Below are 17,203 nucleotides of genomic sequence, written 5' to 3' on the forward strand. Positions count from 1 at the left end.
ATATAGAGTTTAAATAAGTGTCGATAGAATCAATTTATATTGGGGAAGACGTGACACGTAGGATGTCACTTCACACACATGTGTCGCCTAGTCATGTTGTGGGAAGGGTGACACATGGCGTGATCATGTTGTTCCCTTGGATTTAATAATATTATAGAATATACATACTTACCTTTATTATATAAACTAGTTTTGTGCCCCGTGCGATGCCCGGGTTGTTTATCGAAGTTTAAATATTTTTTTATCTAAAATACATTTGCTATTTGAATTTTTGTACTCATGGATTAACAATCACTTGTCCGTTTATGGTTATCAATGATGTACAAACAAAAAGAACGGTCATCTAAAGGCTAAAGTTGTGATCTCTTTTCATTTTCTCCGAATATCTAAGAAAAGGTCGGTTGCATGTTAAGACTTAAGAGAATGATTATATGTAGAATTTTGGTATTTTATTGAAAATAAAATTCTAAATCAAAAGTTTTATTGAAAATAAAACTCTAAAATAACATTTTTATCCTGATAATATATCCAAATTTTATTGAAAATAAAACTCTAAAATAATTTTTTTATTCTACGGAATCTATCCAACTTTTTTTTATCCTATTCTATAAACAATATATTCTAATAAATCCTACGTGTAATTTTAATATTTAATTGTCACCTACGTGGCGTGACACTTGGCGAAAAATTGGGACGCCAAGTGTCGATGTCTCGTATCCTGGCTAAAGTTTAGCTTTATATATTAGTTATTATATGATAATTAATTGACTAACTTTTATCCCGTGCAATACACAGATGAAGTGAATTTGGAAGGTTAAGGAATTCTTTTATGTAATTTAAGAGTCATTTTTGCAATACTTAACCACATCACTCCAAAACCCCAACTTTCAATTCTCATACACTTTTTTTTTAATTATTATTTTATTTTTATGTGTGTGTTTAATAAAATAACTTCCAGATAACTGCATGCTACAACTCCAAATTAACACTTATCCATAACTTCTTTAACCAAAAAAAAAATACAAATTAATCACTATTTAATTTTTATGTGTGTGTTTAATAAATAACTTCCAAATAATTGCATGCTACAAGTCTAAATTAACACTTATCCATAACTTCTTAAAAAAAATAAAAATAAAAATAAAAAACTTATATATATATATATATATATATATTTTTCCCTAACGTACAGTAGCACACGTACATTCTAGTATAGAGTAATTAAACAGTTAATATTAATAATTAAAAAGTAAAAATAAAACTTAAAAAGGGTTAATGACATCCATAAAAAAATACAAAAAATTTAGAACATGATATGTGAAGCTTAAGTTAAGATGATGAGTTTTAGTTTGTTAAAATTGAAATGTGAAATTAATCTATAGTACTATACTAGGTTAGATCACGTGCCTTGCACGGTAATCTTCATAATTTATCATTAGTTTAATATTATATTCAATATTTTAAGTCATTAAATTACCGTTAAAAGAGTGCTTGCAATTTTTACTTAGAAATTATTGAAGATATACATAATGTTTTGTTTAAATTGAAATATTTGAGTGCAATTAAACTTGAATGAAATACAGTTTATGATTATTTGATTTTATTTTTTAAAAAAAAAATATTTTGTATTTGATTCTTTTGTCAATTGATTCTTTTTTAATAAGAAATAATGAAATATAATCTAGCATAAATCTAGTATAGAAAGTCGAGAATATTTTAGGGAAAAAAAAACATTTTTGCTATGATTCATTTGCTACATAAATTCTTGCTATAATTATTTTGCTACCATTATGGCTATTTTCATTTTAGTTAATTCTTTTTTAACTTGATTAGAAATTTTTACCCAAAATAAGCTTTCAAATATAAAAAAAAAAATAAAAATAAAAATAAAAATAAAAACCTCAGGACACCAGAAAACGACACGCGTTATTGTTGATGTGTCTTTTAGTATATATATTACTAGTATAGTACCCGTGCAATTGCACGTTTTAAAAATTCTAAGTACCAAATCTCACAAAATCAATTAAGGTTAGCTTAATGCATAATAGTAAAATACTTTATATTAATTTATTATTTATTACTCCCTCCGTCCCCTTTTGATAGTCTCTTACGGGCAAAATTTAGTCCCAAAATGTCCACCCCATTTGCTTTTTCCAACAACCACTAATATTAATTTTTTTTACCACAAATTTGCAACAATATTTGTGCAAGTTTAAATTTTCCATGTAAATTTTCTTTTTCCATGCACTTTTATTACTTACTCTCTTTACTTTTTTACATATCCAATGTCAAATTACTTTTTCAATGTACTTTTACTATTCTTATTTGTGTTTATTAATTCCCGTGAAAAAAGCCCATAAAAGACTATCAAAAGGGGACGGAGAAAATACAATAAAGCGTATCCATTTTATCACAATATGCTATCATAAATTTAATTTAATTTTGATTAAAAAAGTTTAGAAATTGATTTTAAAAAAATGCTTATGACATTTACAAATTTTTGAATGTTTTTTTTTCTTCTTAAAATATTTTTCGTATAAAGTAACTTTTCAAATAATACTATAAATATTATAAAATTTTTATTGTACCTATTATTTGCATTGGACATAAATCAACATGCATGTGTGGCAACCCTTGTACGCAACCTATTATTTCATTTTCTATTGGTACGTCTAATGATTATCGTACCGGTACTGAACACGCAATACACACCTTTGTCCTTAGGTGTACTAAGTACATTGATATATAGTTTTATTATATTTTAAAATTATTTTTTTAGACTATACTTAAAATTTAATAAATTTTATGAATTTTTGAATGATTTTTTTGTCTTCTTAAAATATACACTACTTCACATAAAGTAAAAAATTTCAAATAATACAGTAACTATTATAAAAAAAAATTATTTAAAGAATATATTATACCTGTTCTAGTACAACCTAGTATTAGTATTTCATTACCCATTGATACTTTTAATGATTATCGTACCTTCATTACCCATTGATATTTTTAATGATTATCGTACCTGTATAGAACACGCAATACGCACCCGTGTCCTTATGGGTATTAAGTACATTAATATATAGTTTTATTATATTCTAAAATTATTTTTTAAGAGTTTGCTTTAAATTTAATAAATTTGATGAGTTTTAAATGAAATTTTTTTGTCTAATGTACAACATATAAAGAAAAAATTACCAAATAGTATGGAAGATTTTATGAAATATGTTTTTACATAATGTATTATATCATACTTAATTAGTCGTACACGTATCCTTTATTTTCTAAGCGATTGTATTGTGTATCCGTTTTGTGTCCGTACTCGATTCTATACCCGTTCTAGAACAACCTATTATTTCATTTTCCATTTACATGCGTAATGAAAATACCGATCCAATTCTTGGTAAGGTAAGTGTTTTCTCTTTGAAATTTCTTAGTATTGAATTGAGATTGAATATGAATATCATCACACACCATTGAACTATAGACTTAACACACGATTCAACTGTCAGTTTTACTAAGGCTTCACTAGTTAATAGTAGTTAAATCATTTCATTTTATTTGTCGGATTAAGCAATAGACAAGGTTGTCCATCACATGCTCCATTTGAAACATCAATAAAAGAAAAACCCCTTGCCTCCTGTAGACACCTAAAAATGTCTCCCCAAAACCGAACCCGATGATGAACAACCTTGCACCGCCATTATTGGTCGGGTTCAGTATTTAATCCCGAGAGTGCTTAAAAAATCGTATTTAATTAAATTCAATTTCTGAATAGTCCATGGATCAGTCTTAATGTTTGGTCAAAGCATAGTTTTAATTTCAATCTAAACTAATTTTACTGTTTTATTATTTAATTTTAGCCCAAACCTTTTTTTTTATTATTTTATTGTTTTATTATTTATTTTTGGCCCAAACTTTTTTATTTATTTTTATTTATTTTCTTATTTTGGCCCAAATAATAATAAATCAGAAATGGCCCGAAATTATCAATCGGCACTTAAAATGCTGAACGAAATTAGGGTTAAAAATGAATTTAGACGGAAAAATGGACTGAAAACTCCCGCGTCACGGCAACAGTCCACCGTGTCACGGGAAATTGTCTCATCTGACGGTGAGTTCCCCGTGACACGGGACACCTGCTATGACACGGGGGGTTTTTGTGTCCTTTCCGCGTAAACCCTTAACGCGTTTTCTTCCCCGTTCAGCATATATTTCCCGCGTCACACAAAAGGACACCGTGACACGGGAATGTTTCCCGTCTGACGGTGGGTTTTCCCGTGTCACGGTACACTTTGCTGTGTCGCGATATACTTTTTTTAGGGTTTTTATCATTTTAGGATTCCGAGTATTCCCTCAGCACATTTTTTCTATAAATACCCCCTCATTTCTGATGTACGGGGCATCAATAAATTCTCTATTTTTTCTTTCTTCTATGCTCTAGCCTAAACACTAGCCTACCCTTCTTCTTTCAAAATATCTTCTTCAAGCACTCCCAGGAGTCCGTTCTTTATCCGTGGTTCTGTCCTTAAGCCAAGGCGTGAAAGGTAGAACTGTTTGAGGGTTTGGCCCCAAATCAACTCTACTTAATTTAATTTAATTTAATTATTGTTTTATTATTATTTCCTTGAAGTTACTAATTCGTTTATTATTTCGTAGTTGCAAGCAAACAGAATCAAAGTAAGAAATATGTTCCTTTTATTTCTATTATTTTTCTAACGATTTTATATTGTTGGAATTATTGTTAAATTGCTTCCAATATTAATGTTCATTATATTCTTATTTATTGATCACCATATTGCATGTTTAAAGGGAATATGTAATTGAAAATCACGCCAAATAAGATAATTTGGACGACCGGTTTAGGATCCTTTTTAATCTTGTTATTAAATCAAGTGATCACGATATTTTAGAATTATGTGTTGCATTAATATTAAACCAATAAATCCTAATAATAGTTTGGAGCAAATTGAATATTTTGTTTGTATGCCTTTGAGATCGCAGGAATCACTTTTCACTATAAGAATTGAGTAGAGGCCAATACAGGCGAATGTGACTCCATGACTCACTTTGTACCATCATCCCCGATCCTCCTTTCGTGGTTCCGAACAATATGGAGTTAGTAATCTCATGGATTATGAATGGGGTGTAACCTTCACGGGTCAATCGTTGTTGCCTTCGTTGTCCCTTTATCGTGGTTGCCTTTTATGATCCATGAACGGTTTACAAGTTCCTTAAAAACTTGTTGGCGACTCCCTACTTTATTTGTCCCTAATCGTGTATGTCAATTTCCACTTCCTATGAGTGCCAAGCATATTCACACATGCTTTAACGTAGGCGCACTTCGAGCGACGCCTACAATTTGGCGACTCCACTGGGGAGGGATTCTTGGTTATTTATCGATTTGAGTGATCGGTATTTAATTAAGATGAGTGGATGAGACTTGAAAGATTCTTGAAAAATATTCCTGTGATTAATTTGGCATTTTTGCATAAGCATAGACGTTTTAACGTCGCGTTTAGGTCTGTCCCGTAGGAAAAAATTGAATGACTTGATTGTGTACGAAGGAAAACAGGGCACCAGTCAGTTTTTTTTACTGTCGTGCCAGGGCAGAATCTCCGTGTCACGGTGTAGTACACCGTCTGACTGTGTGCAGTACCGTGGCACGGGAATATCTGCCGTGTCACGGTAGTCCTAAAATTAGTTTGGTGGCTTGTTTTCTCTTCTCACATTCAACTTCCTTCGATTTTTCTGAAAAAACGTGTGTGTTCTACATGCGTCTTAGCCCCGGGGGATTTAAGCTCTATCAATCCAAAAACGCTCATGGTAATAAGGGTTCATCCGAGTTATCAAATCCACTCAAAACATGGAGTCGAGTTTGATTTCATCACGAACTCGCGGAGCCGCCCGTTGGCATACACCCTCAAGGGAGGCTGCCTTGCTAACACGTCTAAACTCTTAACCATGGTACCCTGTTGACACCCAAAGCTTGACCAATAGTTGAACATAGATCTTGACCCTAGGTTGCGAACTTTTTTTACATCATCGTGACTAAATGCTACATGGTTTGTTTGGTGCTAACCTTCATGTGTTTACTCTTTTTTGTTTAACCCATGACCGAGGGTTTTTATTTCCACATAGTAATTAGTACGGACCTAAAATTGACTAAAATCTGAAAAAACTCACAAAAAAGACCTGGAACTGAGCACCGTGTCACGACAAGTCCTGCCGCGCCACGGTGAATAGTGTTGTGACACGGCGTTTTCTACCGTCTGACGGTAGACTGCACCGTGTCACGACAGTCAGTACCATGACACGGTGCCCAAGGAAACTGTCCTGTCAGTTTTTTTTTGTTTTTTGTGCGTACGTATGTGGTTTATGTGTCCAGTTTGGTGTCATGTCTAGCTGTACGGTCATAACACACGTCCATAACCTCACTTAATCACTCACATGTCGTGTTCACACACTTTTTTCGTTAGTCGTGCACCATTTCATGTCCGTATTTTAGGGTAGTCTTTTTTGTGTCGTTTTTTTTTTCCAGAGTAAGTCGGATAGTATCCTCCCATATTTTTTTAAAACAAAACATAAATAGAATTTTAAAATTATAGATTTTTAAAATTCAAATTTTTTTTTATCCGGATGGGTTAAGGTTAAGTTTGGTCATTAAAGATGTGTTTGTTTCGGTGTCACAGCACTTGGTCAAGAAGCAGGGGTAGATTGTTACAGTTCGAGTCAATACCTCAACAACCTCTTATACCAAAGAGGCGTACAAGGAAACCACCACAATCATCTCCACAAGATCCATCTCCAGTCTACTTTCAACCAATGGCTACTAAGGAAGATATCAAGAACATCAACAGGACAATTGAAATGTTGTCTAACATGAAGCAAACACTCACTACTAGAGTCAACACGGTAGAGCAAGACAAACAGAACAGTGTCATTGCCGCTGCAATGGACAACATTAAGGAACAGATGAGTAAGATTTCTGAAGAATTCACTTATGTGGAGCAACCTGTCGCCTCTTCGTCCATAAGGGACAAGCTTCCTGAGAAGTTTTCCACTGCTGACATTCCCAAGTTCAAGCCTACTGATAATCCGCTTTTCCATTTGAAGGCTTTTTCTGCAACCATGGCTCTTAAGGGAGTAGATATGACACTCTTCCCTACAGTGTTCCCTCTTTCCTTAGAGCACGCCTGTCAACAATGGTTCTACTCTTTGGAATCCAAGCATGTTGCGACCTAGGAGGATGTTGCTGAAAGCTTCATGAATCGTTACAAGTGTAACATTCAGGCCAAGACTTCTGAACGTGAACTCTCCATTCTCAAATAGAAAGAGAATGAAGGCTTCACCACTTACTTAAGCAGATGGAGGGAAACAGCTACGCTCTTGGTGGATCCCCCTAAGGAAAAAGAGATGGTTCGCTTGTTCATTGCCAATTTGACTCATAAGTACAAGCAACACTTGAAGTTTCTTCCTCTGAGTACCTTCGAAGTTGTATACGATATTGGAATCAATATCGAGGACGAACTAATGAAGACTGCTGGTAGCAACAATAATAACAGCACTTGGAAAAACAAGAAGAACGACACTCCTTCTTCTTCGTCTTCCAAGCCCAATAATGCTACCAACAATATCAATATCAATGATGTGCTGGCCCTTAATGCTCCTCCTCAAAGATTCCAAAGGCAAAGGAGGGTTTACACATCTTTGGTAATGACTTATGATGCTGCTTTTGACCGTTTGTATGGTCAAGGACTGATTATGCCGATTGGACCATTTCTAGAACCTCGACCAGAGAATAGAACCGCTAGCTATGACCCCAATGCTTATTGCAAGTTTCATCAATGCAAGGGTCATAATACTGAGAAGTGTTGGAGGTTGAAGTATGCGATCCAAGACCTAATTGATGCTAATCAACTTCTTGTCCCTCCAGGGGGCAAGAAGCCTAACATTCAAACAGGTCCTCTTTCTGATGCTTTGGCTATCATGGGAGATAAAGTCCCCTTTGATCCGTCAATACTCATTCAACCTGTGAATGAATCTCTGCCGGAAGTTGTATTTGTCTCGAGTTATGAAGAAGTGAATGGAATTTGGGATAGTGATGATGAAGACGTCTATCTCAAGGATATAGCCTGTTCATCTCTTGGCACAAGTGAAGATGCATGTTTGGGGAGACCTTGAGGTCAAGGTTCTCACCAGAAGTGGACGGTTGCAACAACCTATTCCACCTCCACCGCAATCACATCCAATAGTTGTTCTCATCGACCCTGTGAACAACGATGTGGTCAAACAATTACAAAAGACCAAGGTGGAAATGAATGTATGGAAGCTTTTGGCCACCTCTCACGAGCATCGAAAGGTTGTGATGAATGCTCTGGTGAAAATAGGAGTTGATGATGATATGACTCCTCAAGGACTGGTCAACTTTCTCACTACTGAATTGCCAAGTACTAGCAATTTGATTTCTTTTTCTAACAAGGATCTGCCCCCGAAAGGGGACCAACATAACAAGGCCTTACACTTCACTATGGTGTGTAGGCAGATGAATGTTCCTATGAGCCTTGTTGATAATGGCTCTGTAATCAATGTATGCCCACTCCGCACTGCAAAGAAGTTGGTCATAAAGAATGAAGAACTGACTCCCTCTACTCAAGGGATTCGCGCTTATAATAATACTCACCGTCAAGCTGTGGGTACTATCACACTAAACATAACTACTGGGGCCATTGAACGTCGCACCAAGTTCTAGGTGGTGGACATTAATGCCTCTTTCAATCTGTTGTTAGGACGTCCTTGGCTTCATGAGCTAAAGGCGATTCCATCGTCGTTGCACCAGAAAGTGAAGGCCATAGGTGGAGGGGTTTCAATTACCATTGATGCCTCTCCCATGCGGATTCAAGTTATCGACACTCCTATCGTCCATGTCGAACATGACGAAGAAGATGAAGATCTTTGGGGGTTTTCACTCGAGGATGTTCTCATGATCGAAGAAGAGGAGAGGTGTCATCTCGACTTCGATCCCTATTCAAACACCAACATTAAGGCCATTATGAAGAAGCAAGGGCATTTCTATGGAATGACCCTCAAGCTCAAAAAGAAAATGGCGGAATTCCCTGAGCCTTTCGTCCACGATGGGAAGCGTGAACCAGGTGTAATACCCCGTATTTTTATGTATTTTTATAAAGTATTCAAGTATTAATAAAATGTATTGTTAAGGGCTTAATTAAATATTTTAAAGGGTTAAAGTATTTTAAATATAAAGTTTTATAAAAGTAAAATAAGTTTTGGGCTAAACGTTTATTAATTATTGGGCAATGTAAATTATTCCTACATACTCTTATTGGAATAACCCATTCCAAAACCCATAACTTAAGCCCTATCCCATAACTCAAGCCCACATTCTTATAAGCCCAAATTTAACCCTACACTCTCTACTCTATAAATACCCATGAATCCCCAAAAAATTTTCCCACACAAAAAGGTTAGTCTTATTTTCTCTCTCCTCTTTTATTTTGTTTTAATAATTATTCCTATAATATATACTTTGGGGTTTTGATTTTAAATTGTTTAAACATGATAAGTATGTTCTACAATTGTGTTTTGATGATTAAAGGTTGTAAATTTTAGATTATAAAGTGTTTAATTTTCAGATTTTATGAAGTATTAAAAGTTAGGGTTTTAATTATTAAAGTGTTGATTTTTAGGGTTCTAACTTACAATTGATTTGGGGGTTTTATATACCCATTGATTGTAAGTGGTAATAAAGCTTAAAGATTGTATCCTTATGGAGTTTTAATGAAATTTTAATGGGTTTTCGTTAATAGAATAATGCTGGAACTTTTATTTACATACTACTTTTGTGTATTAATTAAAAGGAGTTGATTACCCATAAGTAGAGAATATTTTAAGTGGTTTTAATATAATTTTTAGATTTTATTTAAGGGGTTTAAGCCTAAAAAGTATGCTGGAATTTTTATATGAACACGCAAATTTATGTTTTAATAATTAGATTTCCGTTCGTTAATATTAATCTCGTTTTAATCCCGATCAGGTTCTAAACTCCTCCGATTTTGATGAAAAAATAGTGTTTTTCGAGTGGAAACAACGTTTTAAGAAAGATTCACTACTTTAGTAGTGAGCATTACCCTCTCGTGGCCAAATTCAGCCTCTAAATATGATTTTCGAGCAGTTTTTGATTTTTAACGAAGTTTTTTTTTTATGCTTTAAATTTTATCTTTGAGTTTAAAAGGGGTAAGAGATAATTTAATGTTCCTATGGATAATTTAAGTATAAGATGTATTTTGATGAAGTTTTAAAGGATTTTTGATTAGTTTAAAATGTTGGAATTTTATTTAAAGTAGTATAATTGTGATTTTGAATAAAAGGGTGTGATTATCCATTAAAAAGGTGTTTAATTAGGGGTTTTTAAATAATTTTCAGATTATTATAAGTTATTTAAAGTGAGTCTAAGTTGCTGGAAATTGTGTATACAAGGGTAATTAATATAGTATTATTGTCCCTTTATGTAGGAGACTTGGTTCGGGAATTGTTGTAGTGTAATCGGCTACTTTAAGGGCTTATTTGAGGTACGTTCGCGTACTTAGCATATTTTGATGATGTAGAATCATGCTAGGCTTGATTTCAATCAATTACAATTAGTATCATGCTAAGGTTTATGTATGGAATTTGTGAATTAATGGTGTTGGTGATTGAATGGTGAAGCATGAATTATTTGTGATGGTTATGGATTGGAAAATTATATTTTTGGCATGTTGTGTTTGAACCACATTTTTATTTATGGCATGTTAGAAGGCATGATTAATTAAACTACATGTTTAATTATGTTTGGAATATTGAAAAGGAATTTTATTATGGTTCAAATAATTTTTATTGATGCTTTAAGCATGAGGAAGGAGCTATATAAGTGTCTATGTACACAAGGAATAAATTGTATGTTGGTGCCTTTGTGCACTTAAGGTGTTTTTAACACCGAAGGATAGGATTTTTGGCGCATTATGCGTTTAAGATGTCTTTGACACTGAGGTAGAATTAAAAAGGGTTCAACAATAAATAATATGTGGTCACTAATTATTCAAGAATTAAATTGGTATGGTTGTTTGATTGAATAATCATTGTTGATTGAATTATTATGCTTTGAGAGTCATCACCAAGTCTAATAATATGTAAATAACGTAAAGTGAAAGAGATTACGCACCAAAACTCTTGGAACGTATATACCTTGAGTATGAACAATGGGGGGGGGGGTTATGGGGTTTTATATTTAACCATAACTTCCAATGGAGTACAGGACGCTGTATATTCCTTTTTATTATTTATTATGCGCAGGAATTCCGCCACCTTTGTGTGGTTTTGTCGCTGGCACGGTTAGCTCCCGTGCCAGTTAACCTCAAATTTATTTGGGGGAGGTATAGTTGGAAACCCGTTCGATGCGTAATCAATGCTAAATGAATTAGTTAGTGTCTAGTTAGAGTGTCTTGTTGATTGTTGTGTGTGCTTGTAAACAGGTGCAATGAGGTAAGTGTGTGTGATGATAGGAGAATGCATGTTAGTGTGTTTAATTACGCTTATGTACTCAGCTTTGCTGATTGTGTGTGTTTGTGTGTTTTGGCCATGTATTTATCTTGTCCCTATGATGACCCATTTTTAATGGAGAGTAGTGGAGACAATTAAAGATAAGCTTTTCAGGTATTGAGGCATATTCATGATGGGGCACGAGTGAAGAGCGAATCATGCTAGTTTATATTAGTTACAATGTGTTTCTGCTTTAATTATTTATGATAATATTTATATGTGGAACTAATATCAAGTTTGGATTTGGTTTGGTTTTTAATAAGGGCCTTTAATGGTTCCAAGTTGTGGGTTGATTTTCATTTTACTTCACTCATTTTGGTTTTAACTTTACTTTTGTTTGGTTAGCTTTTCAAGTCGGTTTTTTTGGAAAGGTTTTTAAAATTAGTCTTCCGCTGTGTATCTTTGATATTTGCCTTAACCGTTTTCACGGTGGCGGTAATGTCTTAGATATTCCTATTTAAAGTTTTATACAGGGCAAAACAAGTATTTTAAAATAAAGGAATTTCTAGGGTGTTACACCAGGATTCGAGATGTTCCTCGATTGTGACTTTGTCGATGAAGGCGAAGAACTCTTCACAACTGAGAAACCAGCTAGTCCAAGCTCTAATGATCTAAACATTAACCTTCTTTTTGGACTAAAAAAGAATGAATCCAAGTCTACCTGCAATGATGATTCCGAGCTCATTCAAGCTGTTATATCAAATAAGGATTTTGACCCCTCCAAGTTAATCGTCCAGGCTGATGATATTTCAAAGGGATGGCATAAGACATTGAGGATCACTACACCAAGCGGAGAGAAGTTGGAAATAACCGCTGGCGAAGGTCCTATGTTTGATGAGTCTGAGTCGTATGGGTCTGAGTCCGAGTCTGAGTCTAAGTCTGTAGACGAGTCCTTAGGGTCTAAGGCCGACCCTCTTTCTGATATAGAGTCCAACCCTGAGTCTCTTGTTGAGTCTTCTCTTTCTAGCCCAAATAATTTCAGTGAGGTCGCAACTGACCTTGCCCCTCTTGATGTATTCACCGATGAATTCAATAAAATGAGTACCTTTGCTTACAATGCATGTCATTCCCCTAACCCTGATCAATATTGCTTTGCTAATGATAAAAATGACAAAGAAATAATAAAAGAAATGGAAGAACATGAAAATAAAACGGAAGTTATCAAAGATACAGAAACAGTTAATATTTCCAATGATACGACTATTAAAGAAGTAAAAATTGGATTAACACTAAGTCAAGATGAACGCAAAGAGCTAATTAACTTGCTTAGTGAATTTGTTGATGTATTTGCTTGGTCATACCAATATATGCCAGGAATTGACAGGGATATAGCTCAGCATACGATACCACTCATTCCAGGTATGAATCGTGTCAAACAAAAGCTGCGCCGTATGAAACCGGATGTCGCTCTCAAAATCAAAGAAGAAATCAGAAAGCAATTGGCCGCAGGTTTCATCAAAGTATCCAAGTATCCAAAGTGGATAGCAAATGTGGTTCCAGTTCCAAAGAAGGATGGAAGGGTCAGAATGTGTGTTGATTACAGGGACTTCAATAAGGCAAGCTCGAAAGATGGGTTCCCTCTACCCTCACATTGACATTCTGGTCGATAACACAGCAAACCATGGACGGCTACGCTGGATATAATCAAGTATTAATGGCTGAAGAAGATATGGAGAAAACCACATTCATCACACAATGGGGTACATATTTCTATACGGTAATGCCACTCGGGTTGAAAAACGCGGGTGCCACCTACCAAAGAGCAGCCACAACATTGTTACATTATATGATGCACAAAGCGGTGGAGGTCTATGTCGATGATATGATCGTTAAGGCTAAAGATCGCCAAGGCCACATCATTGCACTTTGCAAGTTCTTTGAAAGACTTCGTAAATACAACATGAGATTAAATCCAGCAAAGTGTGCATTCGGAGTCACGTCAGGCAAATTACTTGGATATTTGATCAGTTCTCGAGGGATTGAAATAGATCCTACAAAAGTCAAAGCGATCATGGCCATGCCACCGCCCAAGAATGAGAAGGAAATTTGAGGTTTCATTGGAAGGCTGCAGTATATAAGTAGGTTCATATCAAAACTCACAGCGATATGTGAACCTATATTCAAGAAGCTTAAGAAAAATGTCCCAGTCACATGGGATGATGATTACCAAAAAGCTTTCGACAAAATCAAAGAGTACCTGGCAAACCCACCCGTGCTAGCGCCAGCAATACCTGACTTTCTTCTTCGACTCTACCTTACGGTCATAAGAGAAACGATGGGGGGCAATGCTAGCACAAGAGATCAAAAGCAAGGAGAATGAAATTTACTACTTGAGCAATAAGCTTCAAGTATACGAGACACGATACACACCACTTGAAAAGTTGTGTCTCGCACTTGTGTGGGCCGCACAGAAACTAAGACATTACATGCTCACTCATACAGTGCATGTCGTGTCCAAGATGGATCCTCTCAAATGCTTGTTCAAAAAAGCAACATTCAACAGCAGATTATCAAGGTGGATAGTCAATCTTGCTCAGTTTAACTTGAAATTTGTACCACAAAAAGCCATCAAAGGTTTTGCAGTTTCTGACTTCTTAGCAGACTTTTCGCTAGAAGAAGTTGAGAAAGAAGAAGATGAGTACGATTTCCCTGACAAAGATTTACTCATGACCGAAGATGATAGCTGGACGCTCTATTTTGATGGAGCCTCAAACCAAAAAGGTTGTGGTGTAGGAGTCTTGCTTGTATCACCCAATGAAGAGCATATCCCAATTTCCATGAAACTCGACTTTGATGTCACTAACAGGGTAAATTTGTATCCCCTAATAAAAAATAATTACCTAAGTCCTCTAACTAAAGTAGATAGGGAAGTAGGGTCGAACTCCACAGGGAAACAAGTCTTTCTACTCCTAATTAATTATTATAATCTAAATTATCTAAGTAACCAATATTTATATTTGAATAATAAACTAAACTACGGAGATTAAGAATAAGGAGAAAATAATATATAAAAGGATTTAGGGCATAGGTTTACCAATAAATAATATTTCAGGGTAGAATATAATAATTATTGATCAATGCATACATCAATCAAATTATAAAGGGCTTTCGCTATGTATTATAATCACACAATTAATTTACCGGTATTAAACCTCATCTTTCGAATCTCGACCTAACCATTTATAAATTAACCTGCCTATTGAAACTAGACCTAAACATCAATTCTCATCTGTCGAATCTCGAATCAATATTGTCAAATTCATGCATAAAAGATCAGGCCTAATCTAGTCACAGAGCATTAAATCAATCAATAGGAAATTAATCTAGCATTGATAATTAACAACAATAAATTACCCCTTCATATTATTTATGGATCCCCATAAACCCTAGAAATAGAACTACTCACTCATAATAAAAACTAAACAAATCAAATCAATAAAACAAGATATAATTAAAGAAATAAAAAAAACAACTAAGATTAAGAGAAGAGAAATAGTTACCAAAATAAATCTGGAATTAAGAGTAGATTAAGAACAAAGGTTTAAGAGAAAGAAAATCTAAGAGAACAATTAAGAGAGTAAAAAATGAGTAAAAAGAGAGAATCTACTGTGATTCTTCACTAATAATTAACCAAATCTCCAAGAGATGGAAGGTGAGGAGTGAAAGTCTCGCTACGTATCAAGCTCATTTGGAAACTCTCACAGAGCAACTAGATGAAGTGGAATATACGTACTTGCCTAGAGAAGAAAACCAGTTCGCCGACGCACTAGGTAAATTAGCATCAATGGTGCGAATTCCGACGGACACAATCATAATGCCGTTGACCATAGAAAGAAGATATGAATCGGCTTATGTTCACGCACTTGACGATGAACAGGAACCACAAGAAGAAGATGAAGAGCCATGGTATACAGATATCCTTAATGACGTGACAAGAGGAGAATACCCTCATAATACTGATAAAAGGGCACGTCGTGCTTTGAGGCCCCTGGCCTCACAGTATGTGCTCATCAAGGGAGAACTCCACAAGAGGACTGCAATAGGGAGAAATCTCTTATGCATAGCCAAGAAAGAAGCACACAGAACCATGGAAAACCTTCATGCCGGTATATGTGGAACGCACATGAATGCGAAGATGTTAGTCCAAAAGATTCAACGACAAGGTTATTATTGGACTAATATGGAGAGAGATTGTTACGAATACGTCAAGAAATGTATGAAGTGTCAAGTCTACGCAAATTTATAGCACGTTTCACCTTCGCTTCTCTACACATATACTTCTCCATGGCCTTTCTCTACTTGGGGCATCGACATCATTGGAAAGATAACGCCACCAGGACAAGGGGGGCATGAATTCATCCTCGTAGCAATCGACTATTTCACCAAATGGGTCGAAGCTGCCTCATATGCTAAGCTAACGGCGAAACACGTAGCTCAATTCATTGAGAAAAATATCATATGTCGCTATGGGGTACATCATGAGATGATCAGTGATAATGGAACACATTTCCAATCCGAATGCGCGGAATTGTTATAGAAATATCATATCAAGCATCACAGATCATCACCTTACAGACCACAAACAAATGGTGCGGTCGAATCGGCCAACAAGAATGTGAAAACTATCATCGAAAAGATGACAGAAAATTACAAAGATTAGCCAAGTAAGCTACATTTCGCCCTTTGAGGTTATCGAACCTCTGTTCGTACATCAACCGGGGCTACCCCTTTCTCTTTGGTCTATGGATTTGAAGCTTTAAAACCAATATAGCTCGAAATCCCTTCTCTCCAAATCGCATTGGAAAGCCAACTAGATGAAGTCGACTGGATAGAGCAAGATATGATGAACTAGTCTTACTTGATGAAAAACGCTTGGCAACTTTGCATCATGTCCAAACCTACCAACAACGTATGGCGCGACATTTCAATAAAAAAAGTCAAGACTAGGAACATCAAAGAAGGTGATCTGGTGCTTAAGGCACTTCGCAAAAATGTGTTGGATCAAAGAGGAAAATTCAGACCAAATTGGTTAGGCCTGTTGTAGACACCTAAAAATGTCTCCCCAAAACCAAACCCGTTGTTGAACACCTTTCACTGCCATTATTGGTCGGGTTGAGTATTTAATATTTGGAGTGCTTAAATCCATGTTCTATCCAATATATTTCGTGAACCAATCCAATTTCTAGCTCATTTCCCTAAACCATAACCTATTTTCCACTTTTCGTGTCCACATCGCAAAACTGAGAGAAACTAATTTTATGGATATAAAATTTTGATAAAATTATTATTTTGTTGGATAGATATTTAAATAAGATTTCCAACCATATATCATAAGCCCAATTCTGAGCTATAACAAAAAAGATATGAGCAAAACACTAAACTCGGCCTAAAAACGACACCCTTCCACTAAAACGGCCATATATTAAAATCTAAAAATAATTTTGACCTGAATATAATTGTTTTGAAAAGTAGACTGGATAATCCTTCCAATGATATATTATATGCCTTATTCTGAGTTACGGATCAAAAGTTATGATGATTTTAAAAACGCGTAAAAAACTGGAATTACCGCGCAGCAGCTAAAATGCCGCGACGCGGCAAGATCTGA

Source organism: Chenopodium quinoa, unplaced genomic scaffold, assembly GCF_001683475.1.
Source record: "Chenopodium quinoa cultivar QQ74 unplaced genomic scaffold, ASM168347v1, whole genome shotgun sequence".
NCBI lineage: Eukaryota > Viridiplantae > Streptophyta > Magnoliopsida > Caryophyllales > Amaranthaceae > Chenopodium > Chenopodium quinoa.